Source organism: Oryctolagus cuniculus, chromosome 17 (assembly GCF_964237555.1).
Source record: "Oryctolagus cuniculus chromosome 17, mOryCun1.1, whole genome shotgun sequence".
Lineage (NCBI taxonomy): Eukaryota > Metazoa > Chordata > Mammalia > Lagomorpha > Leporidae > Oryctolagus > Oryctolagus cuniculus.
In genome coordinates this window covers 35149128-35156219 of record NC_091448.1, presented here as the reverse complement: position 1 = coordinate 35156219, position 7092 = coordinate 35149128, and positions in this window count along the sequence as shown.

Sequence of the window (7092 nt, the reverse complement as noted above, 5' to 3'; positions counted from 1 at the left end):
TCTCTGATACTACAGAGGGGAATTCATCAATTTCCAATGGGGGGAGCATATTTGTAATCTGGCAGCTTTTAGAGTCAACGGCAGATGAATATTTAAAGGAAAATTCAATTAAGACAGAGTGAGTTGATCCTTTTTAAAAAAATGACCAACAGCTCCATTTTTGGATATATTTGGATACCTAAATATTTTAAAGCTTGTTTTAAACATTTATATGGAAAACAGGGTAGAAGATTATTGTTGCTTTTATTTCTCTTTTTATTGGCCTATTTGGACAATATCAAAATTTTGCTGTTATTTCCCATTAAAAATTAACGTAGGAAAGCTGATGTCAAAGTTTTATGATATGAAGTGGCACTGGAAATAGCTGTTATGTGGAGAAAACAGCCAGTCAGCCAGGAAAAGATTCGTGTCATGAACTCCTGGGTATTCAGATCCAGAAAACTTTGAAAATGGTATTTCCTAGATTACTCGTACTGGCAGACAGACATTACCCTGGCGAGCCGGGGCGTGCCGCTGTGGGCCAGGGGCAGGGCGGAAACGCAAAGGGCTGCTTGGTTTCCATCCTTCTCACTCCTCCACCTCCCCTGCTCGTGCCTTTCTCAAGGACATTTTACTCCAAACCGTAGAACCTGCTGCTCCCTGACGATTCCCTCCTACTTCTAGCTTTGAGCTCCCCGGCCCCTGTACATGACATCTTTCTCCTATATTTCACCCGTCACTTGGAACTGAGTGTACCAACAGTTCACCTTCAGCAGCCAATTCACTCATTCAACCAGGATCCATTCAGTGCAGGCACTGAACCAGATGGCGAGGATTCAGCGTTCAATACCACGTAGTCTAAATAAAGAAGCTACCATACAGTAAGTTGCTTTGGCTATCAGGAGTACAATTCTAGCTTCCTATCATTATTTTGCTTGTGAGAATATTCAACATTAAAAAACAAAACAAAACAGGAGAAAAGAATGTGGTTCAAGAAAAAACAATGACCTGGGAGCTCCAGTCTGAGCTCTGGATGGTGCAACCTCTCCCCCGGCCGTGCAGACTTGGCAGACTAGTTTGCAGTGTACACACCAGAGTTTTCTGACCACCATGCTTATCACACTTAAATTCCTGCCCAGATTTTTTTGTTTAAATAACATGCTCCATGCGTCCCTATTTGAGCCCAAAGCCTGGCAATCAACTCTTCTGCCATCTACCTAACAGATAGTGCTTTACCGAGGAACTTGTCCTTGTTGGCAACAATGCTTAACTGTATCAATGACATTGTTTCTTATTGGTTTTACCAAGAGAGTAAACTTAAAAGCCTGGTTTTATATTTTTAGCTAAATCACTTCCTGCTCCTAGGCCCTGAAGTGGCTCAGCTGATGCAATGTCAGCCTTATTAATAGATGGAATCACATTTTTGCAAGTAAGAATGCTTGCACATGGCGTTAAGGCAAACACAGAAACCTGTTGCAAGTTTCTGGGAAACACAGTGTTGGGTCAGTGTAGAAGAAAATGTAGGGGCCGGCACTGTGGTGCAGTGGGCTAGGCTTCCACCTGTGTGCTGGCCTCCCGTTTGGGCACCGGTTCTAGTCCCAGCTGCTGTGCTTCCTCCCATCCAGCTTATGGCCTGGGACAGCAGCGGAAGATGGCTCCAGTCCTTGGGCCCCTGCACCCACGCTGGAGGTGGACGAAGCTCCTGGCTCCTGGCCTTGGATTGGCCCAGCTCCAGCCAATGAGACCATTTGGGGAGTGAACCCGGAGACGGAAGACCTCTCTGACTCGCTGTCTGTAACTTTGCTTCTAAAATAAATCAATAAAATCCTTAAAAAAAGAAGAAGAAAAAGAAAATGTGGCATTCAAACTATAAGAAAGGGAGAAGGGAAAGTCCCCATCATGGGGCCAGCGCTGTGGCAAAGTGGGTAAAGCTGCCACCTGCAGCGCCAGCATCCCTTACGGGTGCCAGTTCAAGTCCCAGCTGTTCCATTTCTGATCTAGCTCCCTGCTAATGTGCCTGAAAAAGCAGAAGAGGATGGCCCGAGTCCTTGGGCTCCTGCACCCACATAGGAGACCCAGATGAAGCTCCTAGCTTTGGCCTGGCCCAGCCCCGGCCTCTGTGGCAATCCTGGGGAGTGAATCAGTAGATGCAAGATCTCTCTCTCTCTCTGCCTCTCCTTTATAACTCTTTCAAACAAATAAATCATGTTTAAAAAAAAAAAAAAAGGAAAAAATCCTCATCATTTAGGCTCTTGGGAGCCAGGAAAGCAGAAAGATGGAGAGGAAGGTTGGGGAAGCAGTAAGGACCCAGAGACCGGCAGACTTCCCAGTATTTCACAAAGATGCGGTGGTTTCTGAGTTGCAGGCTTTACCTAATAATGAAACATCTAAGACTAACAGACAGGAATAGTTTAAAAAGAGTAAGCTAAATTACGTATCACTTAGTAAATAACTGTTGTATCCACACTGACCTCTTTTGCCAATGATGGAGTCAGTATGGTGGATACTTTTGTGGCCCTCTTGTTCCATTTGAGTTTATTTATGTGGTGAAAACACAAAATTCAAACACTCTGTTAACCATACAATTGAAAAGATAACCTTTCACTCTCTGTGGCTGGCGCTTACATGTAAAATATATATTGGATTTCAGGCAATAAAAGATTATAAACTATTATTTAAATTGTCAAAACATTTTGGACATATTAAATAAATTATTCAAATGAACTTTACCTGTTTCTTACTTGTTGACAAATAGCTAATAAGATTTTAAGAATTAGCGACATGGCTTGCCATACACGGCTATGGGACATTTTAGGAGCAAAGTCCTGGGAACTGCAGAAACTGGTGCTGAGCAAAGCTTATCCTCACTAGGTGAGAGGGCATGGGAACATGACAGTAAGAAAGATGACATAAGGCAAAAGATGGGAGTTTCCTTTTTGAAACTTAAACTCGACTCATGCAATCAGTATGTAAGAGGCAGGATGTGAGCTTGATTCAACAAACATCCACTGAACACCTGCAAGGAAAGACATTGTGCTAGGGAGGGTGATAAAGAAATGAGGTAAGCCTGGGCCTGTCCTCCAGTTGTTCACCACTTGTATATTCTCAGCGGCAAAGCGTACGCCTGACTTAGGGAAGAGTAGTCTGGAGTGGGTTTACTGAACAGGATTAGCCCAAGTGTCTGAAAGACTCTGGAAGAGAGCGAAGCTGTAGAGCTGCAGGTACGGGGGAAGCTGGCTAACGCTCCCATCACCAACCACAGATTAAACAGCCCTTAGATGAAACGAAGGACCCGAAAATAGAATTTAAAATATTTGGTCTAAGAAGCCATTCTGTATAGTGTAATTAAAAGCTACTGATAAGTTCAAACACTGTGTTAACAGAATGAAGGATTGTCATTACTTGCAAGTCCTTGCCTGAAATCTTAATTATTTTTTTTTTGAAATCTTAATTTCTTTGTTGTCGTTTTGAAATCTAGATTTCTTGTCTTGGAATTCAGAGCTTCCTCTTTTAGCTACCCCCTGCCCCCACGGTTGCTGGGTCTGTGCTGTGGGGACCAGGGCACATGGAAGCGGCTGCGAGTGCTGCTGGGAAGAGCACATGGCTTTCTCTGTGACGATGTCTGATTTCCTTCAGAAGGAACAGGGACGGAGCAGCCCATCACAGCCAGTGGCCCTCCTTGTCCCTGCTGTGCCCCAACCGCCAGGCCTCAAGACCAAGAATGACAACACCTGGGCCAGGTCAGAAAGGACACGCACTGGACTCGCCAGGAATCTCTCGTGGGGAGTGCATTGCGCAGGGGAGTCCTTTTCACATCATACAAGGGGGCTTTAAAAAGTTTTCGGAGGAGTCAGTTCGGGTGTCCCAGCTGTTCCACTTCCAGTGCAGCCCCCCACTAATTTGCCTGGGAAAGCAGCGGAAGATGGCCCAAGTCTGGGCCTCTGCCACCCACGTGGGAGACTTGAAAGAAGCTCCTGAAACCTGGATTTGGCCTGGCCCAGTCCTGGCCATTGATGTGAATTTCCTGTTAACTTTTAAAAGAAAGTATTGGCAGACCTACCTGTTGGTTCTCTCCCCAAATGCCCACAATGGCCGGGACTGAGTCAGGCTACACAGAGTCCCAAACTCCGAGTCTCCCACATGAGTACCAGGGGCCAGGCCAAAGCTAGGGGCCCAGAACTCCATCCAAGTCTTTGACGTGAGTGGCAAGGTTGGGTCCAAGCACTTGGACCATCATCTGCTGCCTTTCCAGGCACATTAGCGAGGACCTGGACTGGAGTCAGAGCAGCTGGGAATGGGAACGGTGCTTCGATATGGGATACCGGCATTGCACGTGGCAGCTTAACTAGTCCCTTCCATCAACTTTTTGAAGCCTCCTCGTATACTTCACTGCTTAGATTTTTAACAGGCGCATGCAATGTGGCCCAGTGGGTTAAACCACTGCTTAACCATATCAGAGCACCAGTTCAAGTCCTAGCTGCTCAGTCTCCAATCCAGCTTCCTGCTAACACACCTGGAGAGGCAGCAGATGATGGTCCTAGAGCTCGGTCCCCCAGTACTCATGTGAGAAACCTGGGTGGAGCTGGGCCTCCTGGATTCAGCCCTGGCTGTTGTGGGCATTTGTGGAGTGAGCCGGTAGATGAAAAACTTTGTCACTCTACATTTCAAATAAAAATTTAAAAAATGATTTTTTTAAAAAGATTTTTTTTTTCTTTTTTGACAGGCAGAGTGGACAGTGAGAGAGAGACAGAGAGAAAGGTCTTCCTTTGCCGTTGGTTCACCCTCCAATGGCTGCCGCGGCCGGCGCACGGCGCTGATCCGATGGCAGGAGCCAGGAGCCAGGTGCTTTTCCTGGTCTCCCATGGGGTGCAGGGCCCAAGCACCTGGGCCATCCTCCACTGCACTCCCTGGCCACAGCAGAGGGCTGGCCTGGAAGAGGGGCAACCGGGACAGAATCCGGCGCCCCGACCGGGACTAGAACCCGGTGTGCCGGCGCCGCTAGGCGGAGGATTAGCCTAGTGAGCCACGGCGCCGGCTTAAAAAGATGTTAACACCTGGAGAGTCTGAAGTCAGTTAATCAGAAGGCAGTGGAACAGGGGCTGAAAGGACAGACACATCTTTGTTCTGTGAGCTATCACAGAAACGGGGCGTGGGAACTACTGGGTGCCCCAGCTTCCTCCAGGAGGCAGAGGATGGGAGAAATTGAAGACTAACTTTGGGGTCTTATTATCTCATCATAGTCTTTTTTTTTTTCTTTTAATTATTTATTTATTTGTAAGTCAGAGTTACAGAGAGACAGAGATCTTCCATCCTCTGGTTCACTCCCCAGCTGCCCACAATTTGGGGGTAGACCAGGCTGAAGCCAGGAGCCAGGAACTTCACCCAGGTATCTTAGGTGGGTGCAGGGGCCTAAGCACTTAGGCCATCTTCCACTGCTTTCCCAGGCACGTTGTTAGCAGGGAGCTGGATGGGAAGTGGAACAGCTGGGACTCGAACCAATGCCCATGTGGGATGCCAGCGTCACAGGTGGCAGCTTTACTGGCTACACTGCAGCACTGGCCCCCATCACATTCTTCTACTGAACACTGCCTACCCCAGCAAGTACTAGAAAATATCTGCACCCCCACCCCCCAGAAAATGTCTCTAAGCGCAGTTGTAAAAAGAAGTGTGTGTGTGGAGGCCAGCGTTGTGTGTAAGAGAACTCTCCCTTCAGAGCCCGGCACGGCACTCTGTCTTCACATCTGATGAAGAAAATGCAGAAAATCTGAACATCTCTTTGATCGCTAAAATTTTCTAACAGCACTGTTTTCCAGGCCACCCTCCCTTTCTCCCTTCTGAAATCCTGCAAAGCACTCCCACAAAGATCGGCGTCTGTGACGTCTGTCGGAGTCCATCCAAGCGTCGGGGCCAGCCGCACCCAGGTCCTCCAGGAAAGCCGTGCACCCACCTGACAGGGGAGCTCTCAAGTCTGGTTTCTTTCTTCACCACCACAGGATTATCACACAAGTCAGTCTCCCCTTCTAAACTCTGGTGCTCCTGGACAGAGGAGCTCCTGGACACAGGACACAATGGCACTCGCTTGTCTTGTTGTTTATCCTGGGTCCTGCCCAGCCATCTTCGATCAGCAGTACCTCATTTACTGAAACACATAAACAACCCCAGCACCGAAGCAGCCACACGGAGAGCTGCCTCGAGCACACGCTGCGGAAGGTGTCACGAAGTCGTCACTCCGCCTCCTGGCTTGGCAAAGGCACTTGGGAAGAAGGCCTCACGCGAACCTGGGAACACGCCTGGCATCTGGGCTCTAGGTGGCTACCGCTGCAGTCCAGGCCAGCACTGCTGGAGTTCTGGACTCCAGGAGGTACACACAGGAAACCACACTGCCCAACTTTTCTCCTTATAAAGACAGATGATCTGTCCAGGAATTACCATCCTCCCGTCTCCCAGGGAGGAGCCGTTGGTTAAGCCAGCAGGATGTTAACTGGGGAGAGGAATTTCCAAAGTTTCCTGTGACCCCAAGAGACGGTCACAGTGTCATCACTGTAGAACAGGGCCACATGACAAATCACAGCCCAGATGACCACTTCTGGGAAAGGAGAGACGGCACTCTAGACAATTTCCTGGAAAAGGCCAGTTTATTCACAGGCAGACGTTAGTGTGGTCTAACGGAGAGCATCTGCATTGAGAGTGCACCCATTATGGGACTCACTGTTCAGTTCACACCCGCCCTCTGTAGGTTCAAAAGAGAATACGAGGAGGGCGGGAGCTGGGGCCGCGGACCCTACGCCAGAAGCTGGAGCTGTCTTCCATCCACTTCTCTTCCATGTCCCCTTGCAACCAAAAGGCCATTCCATTCATACTATAAAAGCAGACCACAGCCCCTTCCTCTTCCTCACTCACTCCTCCTTTTACACTCCTGGCTCAGTTATGGCCCTGCTGTCCTCTAAGGGTCTTGGTTCCGTCCTTGCCTTTATCTCCCCTGCTCCAGCCTGGCCCAGGACCCTGTCTTCCACTTAGGTAGCATCTCCTGCCTGCCTCTGAATCCCCACGGCTCCTTTGAGTGGACTGCTGCCGCGTTCACTAGGCAAACACCGTGAGCCCAGGGTGCACGCC